The following is a 19525-nucleotide window of genomic DNA, read 5'->3' on the forward strand; positions in this document are numbered from 1 at the left end:
CTATTATTATTATATTTATATTTATTTCTATCCCGCTCTTTTCCCAGAACTGGGACTCAGAGTGGCTCAACAATATTAAAAGAACAATACAATTAAAAACATAGAAAAGAGGTGCATTAAAAGGAATTAAATTATTACAATATTCAAATAGATTGTTATTAAAAGAATAAAATACATTTTAGTAAGATAAAACTGTTTAAAACACTTTAGAACAGCACTCCAAACTGGGTATTTACAAACATTCTGTTTTAAAAGCCTGTCTGAACAAGTAGGTCTTAGCCTTCTGGCAGAAGGCCAACAAGGAGGGAGCTGTTCTGGTCTCCCTGGGAAGCGAGTTCCACAGCTTAGGGGCAGCCACTGAGAAGGCCCCCCTTGTGCCCCCACAAACCATGCTTGTGATGGGGGTAGGACTGAGAGAAGGGCCTTTCCTGAGGATCCCAGAGCCTGGGACAGTTCATACAGGAAGATACGGTCTGCCAAATAGCCTGGGCCTGAGCCATATAGAGATTTATAGCCAAGATATTAACAAAAAACATATGCCTAATGCACATTTTCCAGTAGATCTCATTATTCTCAGTCACAAGTTTAATGCATTTTTATGGAGATTGGGCCTATGGAGTTTCATTTACATATAGAAAGTAAACATGGGTGCATAAGAACAGAAGAGGTCCACTTCTGTATTTTTCAAACTATGAGGATTAGGGTATTTTCCCAACTTATGACAGCCATCTAATTTGGGATCAAAATTTTAAGACATTTCTACTGTTTTGTTTTATATTTAAGACCATTTTAGTAAAGACAATATGACATGTGGTTAATGTAGGACGAATTCTAGAGGATTTGGGGGGCAAATCATAGTCCTAAACTGTAGGCATAAATGATGACATTAATTGTGAAGCACTGTGCACTGAACGTAAACAAGTATGCAAATAACCATGTAGCAATGAAGGGGTTGATTTGCAGGCATGTAAAGTGCCCAGGTCATCCCTGTTGGTTAGGATTAAGCCCTGAGGATCAAGATAAAACAGATCAAACTTCAGAGATAGATAAGACAGAATGATGAAAATGAAAAATATTGTCATAGAATGTAAGAGGAATTAATGAGCCATGTAAAAAAAAAAAGGACAGGTATTTAATCATTTACAGAAACTGAGACAAGACAATTTGTTTACAGAAAAGTATGAGGAGGGGGAAAATTAATATGGTAAATCAGGGTTTCAGATTGTGAAAAAGATTTGGGAGTATATGTGTCAGAAAAAAATTGAATTTGTTCAGTGATAACTATGCCAAAATTTACTATGAAGTAAAAAACGCCTACTGAAATGGGAAAAGTTAAATCTGTCATTATGGAGTAGCATATCTATAATTAAATTGTTGAACAGACGGCCTGAAAAAGCTAGCTTCTGAGTTTTGATGGTGCACGTCCGCAACCTTCCCAGAAGTCATGCTGGGTGATCACACAGGGGAACTTCCAGCTGCTCCAGGGGCATGGCATTTTGATGACACACGCCCCTGGACCACCCAGAAGCCACTCGGGGGTTGCGCCAGGGCCACCTCAGGCAGCCGAAAACTGGCCGAAATAGGAGAGGATCTTTTCCATTCCTATTTGGGCCGGTGGTGGGGTGGATTAGCGTGTGCCTGCCACAGCTTCGGGGCAAGCAGCTCTGGGTCAGCCCCAATCCGCCATTTTGGGGCAGCCTGTTTTGTCCCTAAGATGAATGTTTTGCCTGAAATTTTGTTTTTGTTTCAATGTGTTCCCATCCTACTAAATGATGTGCCCTTTAAACAATAGCAGAAGGATGTTTTCTTTCATCTGGCAAGGTGAAGACATTGCAAGATTATTATTTTTTTTAAGAGGAAGTTCTGACCTGCAGTATCTAAGAACATATTTTTGCATGTTGCTTGGTATGGCTGAAAGAGCCAAGGACTCCTGTCAGGTAAAAGGTTATTGCAATTACAGTTCAGATTTTAATTCTGGATTGTATGGTTGTCTGTGCTATGAAAAAGTCAAGGTAAATTGAAACTTTAAAAATCATTATGCAAAATAATCTTTCTTTTGGATTTAGAATAAATATAAAACAAGCTTTCACTTGAGATTACCTTTTCAGTGCTCTCCTACAGACACCTTCTTTAAGAGATAAATTTATATAATAGAAAAATGGTTGAAATATAAAGATCTATTGGTTGTAGAGAACAATCAATTTATATTGAAATTAAGGGATGAACTGGATTGGAGGGTCACACGTTAAAATGGTTTACTTATAGACAATTAAGTGAAAGATTTAAAATGAATTTAAAAACTAAAGGATTTGACATGTCTAAATCTGAATATGAAATTCAATTGTGTACAGAAGATGAACATTTGATTGTTAAACTGTATAAACCATGGTTGAGATTTGAAACAGAGGGGGAACAGGCATAGGTCTGTATGGTAAAATGGGCTCAAAATATCGATTTCCCAATTCAAATAAAGAATGTAGACAAAGAGTTTGAAATTTACTTTGACTTACGATTTAAAAGATATTTTTTATGAATTTATGTATAAATGGTATCTAACACCAATCAGATTGAATAGTACAAACAAATTTTGAAATGCAAGTCAAGGATAGGGTCTTTTTTCACACATAGCAGAGTTGTGATAAGGCACAGCAATACTGGATTCAAATTAATTCATTGTTAGTGGACCTTTTAAATATAAAGACAATAACTTGAAGATTCTCTGAGGATTGACACTGTTACTCTTGTTGCTGTTCCTTAACATCCCTGATAAGGGATACAGCTTCAAATCGATTCTGTAGCTCTAAATTTACTGAATAACCCATGATCCTTCTACTTCATATGTCACATTCCCTCTAAGTGTCTACTTCCTGTGTTTGGGGATTGACCTCTGAGACATCCCCTGTGTGTTCCTCATTCAGGAAAGTATGTGTTCTCATTACAAACACAGGAAGCATAATTATTATTTAAATACAAAACTGCAATCTTTTCTATGTTAACATTTCTTTCGTTGATGCCAGCCTAGAACTTGTATCCTTGGAAAAGAATTCTTTGGAATTTATAAATCAAAGTTGACCTTCCAATTAGTTGTACAGTAGAATACACTGGAAAAGCAAACAAATGCTTGATAGAAATGCAGCATGACTGTGGCATCTCCTTTGTACTCTCTTTAGAGATCAGATTAACAAGACTATGAGATAATGCATACTGATTTTATCTGTAATTAAACCAATCCTTTCAAAATGACTGGAATGGGTCTTCAGCACTGCATATTCAGCTTTGTAGCTGCAATGAATCATTTGTTCTAAAAATATAATCTTATTACCTGTTTAACTTGAGAGAAACATACACTGCATGAGTGTTAAATAACATTACCACTTTATAACAACATTTATATAGCATTCAAAGCAATCGCAACTTTGAAAAGTACAACTTTGAAAACTCTCCAACTTTGAAAAGTAGGTCAGCATAATATACCCATCTTGCAGGTGGTAGTCAGAGAAAGGAGAGATTTACTTAAGACCTGGTATGTATGAACATGATACACAAACCTATGGCGGTCTGGGTCAGGTCCAATGCTTGGCTGGGGGATTGCCAAATAACTTCATGTACACCTTGAATTTCCTCATGGAAAAAAGGCACAGGTTGAGTCTCCCTTATGCAAAATGGGACTGGAAATATTTTGGATTTTGGATTTTTCAAATTTTGGAATATTTGCATATACATAAGATATCTTGGAGTTAAGACCAAAGTCTAAAGATTAAATGCATTTATATTTCATATACACCTTATATATCTATCCTGAAAATAAATTTATGCTTAATATTTTTAATAATTTTCTGCACGAAACAAAGTTTGTATACACTGAACCAACAGAAAGCAAAGGTGTCACTATCTCAGACACCCAAGTGGATGATTTTTTTTTTTTTTGATTTTGGAATATTTTGGGTTTTGGAATTCCAGATAAGGGATACCTTAAGTACATATATTAACAAGGAAGATGGGCCTGGTGTGTCTTTTGAAATGGACTTTTTAAATGATGAGAAATGAACATTTTGTAATGACATTTGAATTAGAGCTACCCTAATTTGCATTAGTCTCAGCCACTATGGGCCAAAACAGATGACCCCAAAGGGCCAGAGTGACACCGCTCCTTTGAACGCCAGATCGGGGCTATGGCAACCACATGCCATGGCCTCAATCCAGCTATTTTCTGGCTCAAAATGAGGCAGCAAAATGCCGCTCCTTTTTGAGCTGGAAAAAGAGCACCCTTTCAGCTGACACTGCAGTTTTGCAGTGCTCGTGTGGTGTGCGATGTGCGGTGTATAAACACTGCACTGCCAAAGTGCTGCAATGCTGCCCACCATCTGGGCAGGCAGGCAGCGTGATGCTGGCTTGGGGGCAGCATCGGGCTGTGCATCTTCTAAATGCCATGGCCCTCCAGGCCGCCTCCAGGCTGCTGCTTAATGTTGGTCTGTTTGGGATCTATGCTTACTAATTAATCTCTTCTTCTGAATGTTATTATTGATTAGAAATGTTCAGTTTCTACGAGGTCCAGATGCATAACTTTTTTTTAATCTGAAGGCAATACAGAATTATAGCCCTGCTTTATCATGCATATAACTACAAATGTGAAAGAAGTAACACTTTTATTACTTTGATTAACATGACCAATCTATTCTCACAAACTGTCTTTCACATAATAAAATCCAACACTTTTTCAGCTCAACATAGTATTCTGTACAGCAGGAGCAAAGTAATTACTTGCAAGAGTAAAATGTTCCCTGTTTTCCAAAGCAAAATGAAAGTCAAGCAAATTATCAGTTACTGGGATTTCAAACAGCAGCTCCATCTCTGATGGAATTATTACAGTGTTTGGGGCCAAACCAATGAATACTGCTTACCATGCAACTGCCAAAAATTCAGTAGGGAGTTAGTCAGATGATGAAAATAATAATGGTAGAATGTGAGTTGAATCTTTGTTGTTCACAAGTATTTCGAATGCACCCATGTAAGTTTTTTGGGGGGCTGCCAAAAAACCCATTTAACGTGGGATAATTGAGCTTGGGGTTTGTTTGTTTTTTACAGTTTTTCCTAAAATATTCACATAGTCGGCTGTCTGAATAACCAATGCAAACAGACCCAGAATAAACCAGACAAAAAAACTATGCTTACCTTGAAGGTGTTTCCAATACATTTGCTTCATCAACTCCATCTTTATTTGAGTACAAACGTGTGAGCAACAGAACGTGCAGAGATGCGCACAGATGTAGTTTCAATTTAAAAAATAGTGTGAACAACAAAACCAGAATGTATGAGTGAGATTTTTCAGATAGTTGTACTAAAAAAATAAATAAAAGGCTGAACAACTCCTAGGAGGTTCATGCAATTTGCCCAAAATATATGGCAGCAGTGCTGAATGGACTGAGTAACCACTGAGCATTCCAAGCTTGAAGCTATCAGAGATATCTAATGCTCATCAAAGGACAGAATACAGTTCTAATCAACTAGAACATGCTGCACAGCATGTGAAAAGAACAACTGCTTTTGTAGAATGACAAATTTCATTTAAGGAAGCATTACATTCTACCTGTTCATATGCTAACGCAGCTAGAACAATATTCTTTTCAAACTCAAACACTTTTCTGTTGCTTTTTTTACAGTTGGCTTGGAATTTAGACAGCTCTGCTATTCAGACTCCTGGAAAAACCACTGATGATATAAAATCAGATGGACAATAACTTCATTTGCTATGCATAGATTTCATTGACAAACTCCCTCTCCAAGATGCTTTTTTAGTCACCTACACCCTGTGAAAAAGGAGCTTGGGGAGCATAATTCTGAGCTAACCAAAAATTAAACAATCTTTTCATGTGTTTGCCCTCTATTCAAAACTCCCAGGACACAGACGTATTACTTTGGTGAAAAGAAAACCTAAGTGACACATTTTTATTACTATTGTTCTTCATTTAATTATATCCCAACATTTCCCCCAGTCTGGGAGTCAAGATGGCTTAGTCATTTTTAACTTGTCTTGAGTCAACATGGTGACCCCGTGGATGGGAAATATCCAGGACTCCATGTCGTCCCCTGCTCTGCTTAAGATTCATGTCTGTGACCACCCTAATTGAGTCTATCCATCTGGCATGTGGTCTTACTCTCTTTCTATTTCCCTCTACCTTCCCTAGCATTATTGTCTTTTCCAATGAGTCATGCCTTCTCATGATATGGCCAAAGTACAACAGCATCAATCTGGCCATCTTGACTTCTAGGAGTATTTCAGGCTTGATCTGTTCAAGGACCCATTTGTTTGTCTTTGTCTTTTTTTTTGCTGTCCATGGTATTCTCAGCACGCCTCTCCAGCACCATATGTCAAATGAGTTTATTTTCTTTTTATCAACTTTTTTCACTGTTCCTCTCCAAATCCGTACATAGTGATGGGGAATACCATGGCTTGGATAATTCTTATTTTAGTGCTCAATTGTGTATCTTTGCTCTTTAAGATCTTGTCTAGTTCTTTCATCGCTGCCCTGCCCATTTCTTGTCTCAAAAGTCAAAACAGATACAGGTAAAAAAAATGTACATTGCCTGTAGTACCATTAATTCCTATAGGAACAATATTAAGGTAACAACCATTGGTGAATGAATATGGACAAAGCAGACAATGCCTATAACCATATTTAAGGTAGAAAGTTTGAAGGTATAGAAAGAAAAGAAAATATCAACATTGCTCAGCTTTCCAGTGATGCAAACAAAAGGGACAACTTTGATATAATTCTCTCTCCAGTTTATGACATGTTACATTACAGTATTTTTTTTACTTGTCGAGCACAAACACAGAGCTTACAAAGTTTCTTTAAAAGTTATTAGATATAATTATAGTAGTTAGTACCATAATTGTGGTTTTAAAAAGGAACTCTAATTTCCCTTTTCTCAAAAACAACTAAAATTGTTATTTTCTGTTGTTGTTTTAAAAAACCCTGTGAACAAAATACACTCTCTTCTGATCCACCTTTTTACCTTCTTAGTGCCTACAACAGAGCACAAAGCAGAAGCATGAGGCACAGCAGTAATCAGCAGATGAAACTATGGGATATTCCTCTCCAAGCACTGAGTAAAGCCACATCCTTGTAATTAGAAAAGCAACTAAGTTACTTACTAATCCACTGCAAAATCAGCAGTGTTGTTCTTCATTAATTTACTATTATGTAATGTAGTTATACCTCCATTATTTGGAATGGAACTAAATGTAACTAGTTACTTCTGAAGTCTACACTAACACTCCCTTGATGGAGACTGCTCTTTGTTACCAGGTATGCCCCAACCATTAATACTATGATTGGGGAGCACACATTTGGATCAGGCTCTGCGGCTGTTGTAAATGTTTAATTACCTAATTTCTGTGCCTCTTGCCATATTCAAAAATTTATCTGAGGCAGTGTAAAAATCAAAATGAAACTATTAAAAAGCAACTTAATCTGGCAAATCAAAGAGGAAAGTCTTCAAAACCTTTACAATATCAGATCATATCATCCTCCAGCCAGAGATGCAAAAGAAAATGGGCTGGAAGAAGCCTCCTCCTCCATCCAAGGGTTCTAATGTGGCATTGCAGATCCAAGCCTAGGGAGTCACTTTTGCATTCTGGCACTAGGACCTAGCATTGAACCCCGAATTGTTCGACTCACTGCAGTGGCTAATAAGGTGAGATTAACAAACACTAGCACTGAATTTGTGGAAGTATAATTACCACCTGGTGTCTTTTCTTCTAATGTATGAAATATGTTCACACCACCTTTCAATCACCTACAATCAGCACATCTTATTAACACTTTCTGGAGGGAAAAAAATTCTTTCTTGTAGCCCTGGCAAAAATTACACATGAATGGGTCATTTATGAAACTGGCAAGGAAACTATCACGTACTTCACCTCCTCCTCCTTATATCTAACTCTTTTCACTGAAGTATGACTAATAGCTTGCATTACCTCTATTCCACTATTAGTCATGTAAACTAAAAAAATAATTGAAGACCACTCACAAAACAAAGATGACATGAATCTACCATGTGAGAGAGACAGAGGATGGTGCACTGCAATGGAACACAGGTTCTTTCATTTTCCCAGGCAAAATCACATTGTAAATAGCTTTAGAACTGCCTTGGTTAGTTAGTGTGTCTAAGCTTTCATGAGAATAGTCTGACATTCTCTTTTAAAATGGTCATCACTTTCTATAACGTAGCCTACACTAGGCTCATCATTCAAATGCCTTTAGCTGTTTATTTGCTTTTGAAATTATTTATATAACAAATAACATTCATTTCTGTACACAACGCAGCTTACATCCTTCAAATGGAAAATGTGTATCAATAAATGCAGGGGTAGGCAACCTGCGGCCCGGTTTATTTATTTAATTACATTTTTAAAATTATTTAATTATTTATTTTTTGGCTTCGCCCCCCCCCCCCCAGTTGTCTGAGGGCCAGCAACCCGGCCCCCGGCTCAAAAGGGTTGCCTACCCCTGAATAAATGTATTAACAATAGAAATAAAATGAACACCTAGCTAGTACTAAAATATCTACAGTTGTACAAATACCAAAAAACAGCAGCAATCTAGAAACATTTGCTAATGCCTGAAACTAACGATATTCATAATTTGGAACCATAATTTAACATGCAACAACTGAATTACTTGGGGTTGATTTACAGGGGACCCCCAACCCAAAAATCCAGCCATAGGTGGGGTGGGGTAGTTATGCTCAAACATCCTCCCTGGGAAATTTAAAACTGCACAAGAAATTAGTTATTACTGTCTAATTTTCTTCACTTTTGATAAGACATAGTGGTAGAAAATGGTAATCCAACATTAGCTACCAGTAAAAAAAAATCATGTCAATATGAATGGGGAAAATGTGTTAGTGTCTCCCTCTGCCTTCCTATAGTTTTCTTCTACATATAGCGAGCAACCCTGTTAATGTCAGGTTGACCGAGACACAGATAATTGATTACAGAGCGTAGGTGTAGGTGATGGGGCAAAGCTGCACAAGAGTGAGGGAGTGTCTGGCACCCCTTGACAGCTCCAAGGTTGTACAGAGCTCCTGAAGTCTAGGTGTCTTATTGACATCACAAGCCTTAAAACACGCCTGTCTTCCAGAAGGTATCCCCCTCTCCTTTAGGGCTGACAGGCAACAAAGGGTCTTCTGCAGGAAGGAGCCCTGGTGGCGTAGTGGTTAAATGCCTGTACTGCAGCCATTCACTCAAAGCCACAAGGTTGCGAGTTCAAGACCAGCAAAAGGGCCCAAGCTCGACTCAGGCTTGCATCCTTCCGAGGTCACTAAAATGAGTACCCAGACTGTTGGGGGCAAATTAGCTTACTTGCTAATTAGCTTACTTGTTGTTCACCACTATGATCTTTGGAATAGCGATATATAAATAAAACAAATAATAATAATAATAATAATTATTATTATTATTATTATGGGATAGTAGTATGCGACTTATCTAGTGCACATGCTCTAGAACAGGGGTAGGCAACCTTTTTGAGCCGGGGGCCGGGTTGCTGTCCCTCAGACAACTGGGGGGCTGAAGCCAAAAAATAAATAATTAAATAATTTTTTAAAAAAATTAAATAAATAAATAAACCGGGACAAATGTAGGACAACATTTTCAAATGGTGGACACTTTTTTTAAAACAGTGGAAGACACGCAAAAAAATTTGCTGATTTTTTAAAAAAATGTCAATATAAATGCATGTTTCTGAGGCGTCTATAGACAATTGCCCCCCTTGCCCCTGCGCGCGAGAGGCCAAAGGCCCCGGCGGCAATCGGCGGCAGGACCGGGCTGGGGCTGGTCCCAAGGCCTAGCCGGGCCGCATCCGGCCCACGGGCCGCAGGTTGCCTATCCCTGCTCCAGAAATTTAACCTGCTAATTAGTGACACTATCAATGCAGAGATAGGGTGTTTTTCAATTATATGCAAACCTACATATGCCTAGATGTCTGTTCTCTTCCTTTGTATCAGGCTTTAGGTCATTAGATCACTGGCACCTATTCTCTGCAGCAAATAAAACTATAATTCTCCTCTCTCTTGTGTGGACATTGGCTTTAATCGCACCAGGGAAAATTTATGGAAATCAATTTTGTTTAGCATCTTTTGAATAGGAAGGCATAACTTTCAAATATGTTCATTCCCAGTAGTTGCTATGATGACACTATTCCAGGAGGGCCAAATTATTAGTCATATCTCAACCAGCAAATTAGTTCTTACCAAAAGTGTCAATAGGTATATTTAAAGTTGGGATATGACAAAAGCTCAGTGCTGTATATTAAACATATAAAATTTTCCCTCTCTAAATGTTCCGCTCAACTATTTACAAGCTCTGAAATTTAACACTTGATTGATTCAGGTGTGAAAATCTACAGTTACTTCATTTGTTTTTGTTTGTTTTTTGTTTTTTAAAGGAACAGGCAAGCACTTCAGTAAGAAATTACTCCACTCAGCTGCAGGAGAGGGAGGGAGACAAGGAGAAATTCAGTTCTAAAGATAAACACAGGCCATCCTTCCTTGAATGGAAGGGAAAGACAACTAAGGTGTGGGACAGACCGCTACAAAAGGGCAGCCTGCCAGTGGCCTAATTCCCTCTGGAGGGAAGCTGCAGCCGCCAAATCATGCGGCTTCCCTCCGGAGGAAAAACCCAGAAAAAACAGGTTCTTTTTGCGCTGCAGGGCGGATGTCACGAGTGTGCCAATGGCGCACTCACAGCCTAAGCAACGTGTGGTGATGTGTAGATGCCACGCGGTGCTTATGTCACAATGGCAGTGCCCGTGTACATGGGACGCCGCCATTATTACGCCGCTGTGCCATGCTAGGGTTAGGGACCACGTGGTTGCCATGCAGTCTCTGACACTAAAATCAGCGGCAGTGTGGTACATTTGGGCAGTCTGTACCACGCCTGTTTTATGGCACTCTCAGTCACCACCAAAAGATAAATTATAGCTTCAAATTATAGAAGTATATGTATACATGTGTTTCACATGCATCTAACACTGTACATAAGCATACATAGCTACAATGGGAGCAGCTAAACAACTTGATATTTCCCATTGCCTCAGATGTTGCTGTCAAATAACCACAGTACAACATGTTGGAAGTAAGGCCACAACTTTATTTGCAAACAATTGGTAGGGTTGGCACAAAGCATAAGGTCAGGATCTGTGCAATCAAACCACCCGATGTAGTCTGATTATCCAAACCGGGCACCCACCCGGTGCTTGGGATGACCTAGGGGCTAAGGAACACAACTTGACCGCAAACCTTGTCTTGCGTTCACCAATTCACAAAGCCCCTAGTCACCGGGAGGCGTCCTGCGTTCTGGCCCCCGCAATGGCCAAACGCCTGCCCTATTCGCCCCCGGGTACCTATTGACTTCCAAACCAGAGCTCCATAGCCCTGGTACCACAACGTGCAGATCCTGGCCTATGCTGCCGCCAAGTTGTGACTAAAAACCACCTAACAACAGCGGTGGGTGGGTGGGAGAAGCACCAAGACTTGCTCCCTTCCACAGCTTGGCTCCGCTCTGCTCGAAGCCAAGCAACCGACTGAGGGAAAGGGCCAGCAACACGGCCTTATATAGGCCTAGGCCCCTCCCTCCCTGCTGTGCGGGGCCCCGCCTCCAAGGCCCAGCCCACCAATGGGCAGCCTTGGAGGACCGGAAGCCCCACACCAACGAAACCGTCTCCCAGAGTGTCACGGAGCGGAAGGGCCGCCCCTTCCGCCCCCGTGCACCAATAGGGAGCTGGGCAAGCCCCAGAGCACTCTGGGGCTTGTAGTCCAGCCGTGTCAAGTGGCAAAACGGTATGCCCGGAGAGACGGGCGACCGTTGCTTTTAATTGTTTTAGTCAGCCAAGATTGTTTGAATTACTCCATTGGGCTGCAAGAGGGCAGTGGGAGATGGAATTCCATTGTAAAGATAAACATAGGCCTGTTACAGACAGGCCAAAATAAAGCTGCTTCGAGTCACTTTGGAGGTATGGTATTTCAATGATACATGAGTCCTAAGAGTCCAAAAGCCACACCAAAGCTGCACTCAAGTACTTAGGAATGGAGTGTGGCTTTGGTGCAGCTTTTGGACTCTTAGGACGCATGCATCATTGAAATATCATACCTCCAAAGTGACTCGAAGCAGCTTTATTTTGGCCTGTCTGTAACAGACCATAGGCCATCTGTCCATCTTAGGTTTCATCCACACTGCAGAAATAATCTAGTTTGACACCATTTCAACTATCATAGCTCAGTGTTATTGAATCATGAGAGCTGTAGTTTATTGTGGCACCAGAGCTCTCTGACAGAGAAGGCTAAATGTCTCACAAAGCTACAATTTCATAGCATTGAGCCATGGTAGTTGAAATGGTGTCAAACTGGATTATTTCTGCAGTGTGAATGTGGTCTTCGACACTACAAGTGAAATGTTATGGTTCACACCATTAAGGAGATTTAGGGAGGGAAAGTCAACTGACTGTTTTATAGTTCTCATTCTTCAGGAATTTGTCAGAAATGGTTCACTTCTCTGTGAGGGGTGACCAAGTTGAAATATTTCAATCTCCACAGTGTAACAGTAATAAATTTCCTGGCCCCGTTCAGGGCTGGAAAGAATAAACACAGAAAATTACATCATTAGTTTAAAGTACTATTTTTGATATCTAAAGGGAGGTGTTGAACAGCCCTCATAATCCACCAGCATTAGCACCTGTCCTCTTCCACCTCTCAGTGCGAGTCTTGTGTGGTACAGCCATATACTGAAAGGAAGAACATAAACCCATAGATATGGTCTATAATTTCTTTTGTCTTTCTAGAGGAAAAGGGAATCAGCTGTTGCTGGAATGATTACCTAGGTTCACCAGATCTCCTGTGGCTTAGATCTGGAGACACAGGGGAGTGGGTTCTTGGGAATGATACTTTTCAAGAGCAGATAGTGAAAGCTAGAGGTGCTTGCTGATTAAGAGATTTCATATCTCTCCTTTAGCTACTCTCCAGAGTAAAAATGTTACTGCCACTTTTCCTGTGTTTATCAGTTAGATTTCTTATCCCTGCATTGGCACCATCTTTCAAGTACTCTCCTCCATCAGAAACACCTTATTTTTATCTTGATTGCCAGATGTTTTGGATGGCCTCAACCCCTGCATCACTCAAACTCCACAAACTGTGCTGTGCCTGTGAATGAAACCTCAAATGCATGAAGACTGTATGTAGCCAATATTCTCCACCTTTCCTGGATATAGATTATGCTGATAAGAGCCATGGGAAGGGAAGCAGAAATTCCCCATCTTGGAGGACCTCAAAGAAACAGAGATCAAACAACAACAGCAGAGCAACAAAACTGACTAGCTCATTACTATAAGGTTAGCAGCAAGGATCCAACAATATAGTAGACTGCAACCATAAATCTGTAGCAGAAACAGTGGCAACCAGAAACCTAATTCTGGCAACAAGCAAGAAAAGCAGGCAGGATATTCTTCCACTGGCATAACAGGATTTGAGTTCTTGTTGGTTTTAAAAGCTACTAGTTAAGAATGCACCTTATAGTGAGACACAGCAATGTTATCAAAAGAATTTGGGCAATATTTGTTTACACTGTAAGACAAATAGAACTAATTCATATGTCTCAAACTAAAGTGAGAACTAAACACTTTACCACATTTTGGTCTGCATTTTCTCAATTAAAAATACATATAAATATAAAATACATATTTTGCCTTCTGGGGAATCTTTACAAGTCATATATTAGAGGAAGCTGGTTTCAACCTTCTCAGCATATATTTAACAAATATGCATATAAAATGGACATATATTTGCATGAATATGAAAATGTGTACAAATTTCTGCATCAATCTACAATTCTTTTCATTTTTCTTTCTTTTTTCCTTTTTACAAAAATCACAAACTGGTATGAAAATGAGACAGAACAAAGGTATGCTTGGAAAAACACAAACTTTTGTAGAAAGCAAAACAGATTCATCTAGTCCTAAAGAAGAGCTTAATAAAAACCCACACAGAATTCTCCCCTTGTGAAGTCCAATTGCCAAGGGAAAATTGGAAAAGGAATGTGTTTTGCCTTTTACAGCAGGAAAGCAAGAAAACTGAACTTCACTGGCTGCCTGGAAACGATGGATGAGTACCAACATCTGGTTAGTACTGTATTACATTATTCCAAAGTATTCAGCCCAGACATCTCATCCATCTCACATGTGTAAGTGTATGTGTGAAAACACTCAAAAGACTAGGCTAAGCTTTGGAAGTGGGTGAAGCCGAACAGTTTGTGGGTAGGACTGGACTTGTATTTAAAGTCAAGTTGGCCAAGGGGCTTCTTTTCTTGGTTTCAGAAGCCTCAGTGGCCCAGCAGGATTCCCTTTGTAGCTAGTGACAAAATTCCTCACAAAAATAAAATTACTTCATGCTATAGCACTGCCTCCAAGGAATTGTCGATGGTTGCTTCTAGATCAGCAGCATGAAATTCCCTGAAATTTCAGGGTTAAGGACTATTTCCAAACCTCAGGGAGTTGTCCCTCCTCCACAATCCACCATTGTTGCTGCCAGGGCATATTACCATTAGAAGGTTAGTTGAGTTCATTGGTCAAGACCGTGCATGCATCTCCTCATTTGTAAATCTTATTCGGCTCACTAGGATTTACTGCCAGCAAAGTGGTTATAGCCCTAGAGTAAGTTCTTGAGAAATTAAAAATGCTATGAAATTCTCTTAAAGTCTAGGTCTAGGTCTTGACAACAGCTGTATTACTTCTAACTGGAACAAAGTACCTAATGCTATATTAAATAATAAAGTAGGTCCTTCCCATCTGTGCAGGTTTGGTTCTGGGCCTCCTCACAGATGGGAAAAAACAGCGGCCTAGTTTGCTCCGCAGGGATGGCACAGCCCCCAAACGGTGTGTCATCACTGCGGAGGAAAAAGAACCCAGAAAAAACAGGTTCTTTTTCCAGCACCACAATGACATTGCGAGTGCGCCAATGGCGCACTCACGACGTAAGCGCAGCGCTACAATGTGCAGACTCCATTTTGCGTTTATGTAACAATGGTGGTGCCCGTGTACACAGGGTGCAGCCATTGTTGCTAGGGTTAGGGACCATGCAGTTGATGCAGGGTCCTAACCCTAGAATCGGTGCCAGTACGGCGCAAGAGGCCCGTATGTACCACGCCATAGTTCTCAGAAAAGTTTCTCACAACTTTCAAATTGCCTGCTTTGACAATTTATAATGTCTCTTGTTCATTTTATGAAACAATGCATTTTATGCTCTGATGCTACAGATAAAAAGCAAACCAAAAGATCCATTCTTTGAAGAAGCTTTCCATCCCACCATTCCTTTAAGAGCTCAGTGCAACTAACAACTGTAAAGTGGTTATAGCTTCAATGAAAACAAGACCACAAGATTACTAAGTGAAGCAAGATGGAAAGTGACAAACAGGACATACAAAATAAGTCTTCTATTCTTGAAGACTAAATGTGGTGGGGTTTTTTTAATTAAACCACAAATAAACAAAAGAAAAAGAGAAAGAGAGAAAAACAAAAAAGCACATAAAAACATAGACTAAAATTACATAGTATACACATAACAAAATAACCATTGACAACATACATAAAACTCCACAGTTACTGATAAAAATAATAATTTCCATATACTATATTCACACTCCCCAGGTAAATCCTGCAATCCCAATTCATTAACATAAATAATGTTCCTTAAATCTCTATACATGATTAGCCTATAAGTTTTAATCTATAAGTTTAAATACAGGATTTGGAATCTAATATAGATATTAATGCTAAATGTGGTGGTTTAATTATGGATTAGGTAAAAGAACACTTCAGAATTTTTATAAAGGATTTAGAAATTCAAAAAATAAACAAAAAATCGTTAAAGCAAAATATTCAGTGATATTATTAACAATGTTTTAATCATCATTTCACACTCCACTAAAAAGGAAGTGGCTGTGGTGTGGGAAAATCTATTAGCATTTCAGCTTCAGGGTTCAATCTGGGTTTGCTTCAATCAGCATTATAGCCATTAGTTATTGATGCCTGTAATGAAGTACAGCCATTTCTACTATGCCTTGAGAATCCAAAGAACATGAGAATCAAATCGTTTCTATTTTCTTCTATCAGATAAGAAAAGCACCATGCCTTTCTTCTCTATTTGCCTAAGGAGTTTTGAATTCAAATAGGTGCATGGGAAATCTCTATGGACTGGGGAACACTCAATAAATCAAAGAGAGATTCAAGGGCAAGCACATGAGGGAGGAAGAGGGAGCAGATGGATTACTTTTGTTTATAGTATTAGAGCAAAAGGCAACATAAGCAACTGGGGTGGGCGGGGGGAGCCCAGAAGGTAAACAGGGAAAACTGGTGCAAAGAGAAAAACAATGGAAGATTTTGCTATCTTTCACTATCCTTCAACAACGCTAAAGTCACAACTGCATAAGCAGACTTCGCCTCGACTGAAGAAGGGTGCACAATACAGTATCCCAATACATCTTTCTAGAGGTGAGGTAGGTAACTGCAGTGAGTCTGGGGACCGATTTTCCACCCCTAAAACCCTCCTTGGATTGACAAAAATACCAAATGAAATGTAATTTAAAAGCAAATAAACTCAGAAGCAGACAGAAGCCATGCAAGCTATTTAAAAGGTGAATTGCCTTTCCTGGAGAATTCACCCTTTATTTCACCCAGGAAACACCTGGAGGGTCCAAGGTCCACAAAGACAGTCTTGGGGGCCCCCATGCACTCCCAGGACAAAACTTTGCCCACCTAATATTCTAGATAATATTAGCATAGAGAAAATGGGACACTGAATTATACACACAGACTTTGATATAATTTCCATTTCTAGTGCCTGATAAAACCCATATGACACTTCCAACACCAAGGGCTGGTTATCAAATAAGCAGACCAGCCTACCTTTGTCATCTTACACACTTAAGCCATTTCTCCTCCTTTCTTTTCCTCCAGGGCTATTCAATTGTCTTTCAGTCACCTCTATTCCAAATGAGGTCTTCCATGCGAAACAAGGAGTATTTCAGTCATGACTGCAAAGGCCAAGGAAACATCCAAGCAACTCAGCTGAGTGAAAAATACTGTCCCCCTTAGTGTTCCCAAGGAAGCAGGCCTCTGACCTTCTTGAGCAACTGAAAAAACTGAAGAGATCTTTTCCAAGGTCGAATATGGATGTAATTTTACTCCTGTAGGAGGTAAAAATCACTCTGTGCTCTCCAACCCTCTGTGTCTGTGACTTACATAGAGGCTCATTAGGTTGAGCCCGCCAAGCCTCCAAGTACCACAGCAAATGGGAGAACACACGTGGCCAAGTATTAACAGCTACCCCACACTCTCGTTTACTCCTCCCTCCCCTCTCTGTGGATTTCCCTTGTGAATAATGCAGGAGCTGAAGCCCAAGACACTACCCACACTATGTTCTTCTAAGAGTCAGCTGAAAATAAGCTCAGTGTGCCAGCCAGGGCCAGCCCCTGTGTTCTGCACAGTGCAAGCCAGAGACACTTGTACGAAAGCCTTTTTTTTCTTGTTGTTGTTGTTCCAAAAGATGCTGTCTCCTTTTGTACTAGGCCTGTTTATGAAACTAAGCAGCTATGTAGGGCAGATAGCATGGTGCACAAGTTAAACTACAAGGAAGAGGTTTTATTTTTGTATACCTCGAGGCACCTTTTGAAAGGCAAGAAGCATTGTATAACAAAATAATGCATTTTAGTCACCACTCAAGCGCTATGAATTACTACCCCCACGACAGAAGCTCTAGTAGAAGGAGAGGCCTACCTTTTGACTGACATTTAACAGTCTGGTTCTCCTTCTTTCCCACCCTCCTGGTATAGGAAGCCAGCACTAAAAAACTCTTCTATGGGTCTGCTCATTGCAACTACAGAATCTTTGTCCCTGTATTCTGAATGCCTGACCTATCCTACTATAGGCCTGCTCCTATTCTAGCCATGTCTATCTCATTCAATGTAGTTAATACTGTTTCTTTATGGAACAGAAGATCCAAGAACAGGAGTGCTAGTCTTCACAAGAATTGTAAAAGGCATCATGGGATAACAAGAAGCCAAATGTTGATTCTAAGGAAGTTGTTTGGGCCATGCCCCTGTCTGCACTGGCCAAATAAAACATCTTTCCCTGGTCTCTTGGTGAGGAGTCCAGAAGACGCATGTCCAAACCCTGGTTCTTGTGCAAACAGTCTAGGGTATACCCCCACCTCTAGAAAGGATTTTAAAAACTACTGTTTGCTTTGGATCTTCCTGGAAAATCTGGAGCCCTCCATTGTGATGTCAGCTGGTTGTTCGCATGCATGTCTCCCTGTGCTGCCCAGTGCAGCCACAGCGGTAGCAAGTTGCTCACTCTCAGGTCAGAACATGGTGCCCAGCCATGAGATCAACATTCTGACCTCAGAGTGAGTGACTTGCACTGGCGGTGGCCACATCAAGCAGGGGCATGCATGAGAACAGCCACCCAGTGTCACAATGGAGGACCACAGGTAACAGTGGGAGGTCAGGGCAGCTTAGGGGCCAGGATACTCCAGGCTGTTCCCAGAGTATTCTGGCCTGTGCAGACACCACTTTTGACAATTCAGCACTAACAAAGAAGAAGGGGGGGGAGGAGGCCCCCAAATGAGGCATGCCTGACCTATATCCTCAAGGCAGACCTCTGACATTTCACAAATGACAATTAGGATATGTACGGCCAAGCAACATCAGTTTGCTTTCACCCGAGTCTACAGGGAGGGGCAAGATTCTGCCCCTCTTCTCCTCTCCCCAGCTAAGTTAAATGAATGCAAACTACTTTTATACTTTGAATTTGATTGACAGCAGTTGAAACAATCCATGGAAAAAGGGGAAAAGGAGGAGGAAGAGAGAGAAACTGGGACATTTTGAAAGCATCTGAAAAAGTAGGACACAGAGGATTAAACAGGAGTGTCCCTGCCAAATCAGGACAGTTGGAGTATATGCTAAACATGTAGTTTGGTTCTTGCAGTCATGGTAGTCAGGACAGCTTTCAAGGTACCTATCAATTCCTGATTGATAGATAAATTCTTTGGTAACACCAACCGTATAACCATAAGCTTCTGATATAGGTTCATATAACTCTCCATAGGTGAGATACACAAGGTTTGAATTCTGAAATAAGTGAAATGCAAAGGGGTGGGGAAAAAGTAAAAGCATGGTACAACCATGTAAAAGCAGCTATTTAAAAATCATTCTTAAAGGTGCATAATTTTGCTGCATTATATACCTGCAGTCAACTGGTCACAATGGAAGTATTTACCATAAAGTGGAAGCTGCACAAAAATGTCAAAGATTGCCATGGGTTTTTTGCTGCTGTGTTTCTGTCACTGAATTATCCCTATTTTTGTAGTCGTGGATGTTGAAAAGGCGGAGTCTCCCCTAGTCACCAGTACCAGGTGCTCACAATTTGAAATAGTAGATACTTTAGCTACACCAGGCATGCACAACTTCTAGGAGATG

At 40.1% G+C, this 19525-nt stretch overlaps 1 protein-coding gene across 22 annotated transcripts in view; it reads right to left on the reverse strand.

Moving 5' to 3' along the window:
- Window positions 1-19525, reverse strand: part of NFASC (neurofascin) — a 275421-nt gene that overhangs the window by 219406 nt on the left and 36490 nt on the right. For 21 of the 22 annotated variants that reach the window (XM_042462336.1, XM_042462352.1, XM_042462341.1 and 18 more), the window contains exon 1: window positions 16956-17326. The exons of the other annotated variant lie outside the window; for it this stretch is intronic. The gene's annotated coding sequence lies outside the window, so the exon portion shown is untranslated. Of the gene's footprint in view, window positions 1-16955; window positions 17327-19525 lie in introns of those variants that run through there. 22 annotated transcript variants of the gene reach the window in all.

Source organism: Sceloporus undulatus, chromosome 4 (assembly GCF_019175285.1).
Source record: "Sceloporus undulatus isolate JIND9_A2432 ecotype Alabama chromosome 4, SceUnd_v1.1, whole genome shotgun sequence".
In the NCBI taxonomy this organism is placed as follows: Eukaryota; Metazoa; Chordata; class Lepidosauria; order Squamata; family Phrynosomatidae; genus Sceloporus; species Sceloporus undulatus.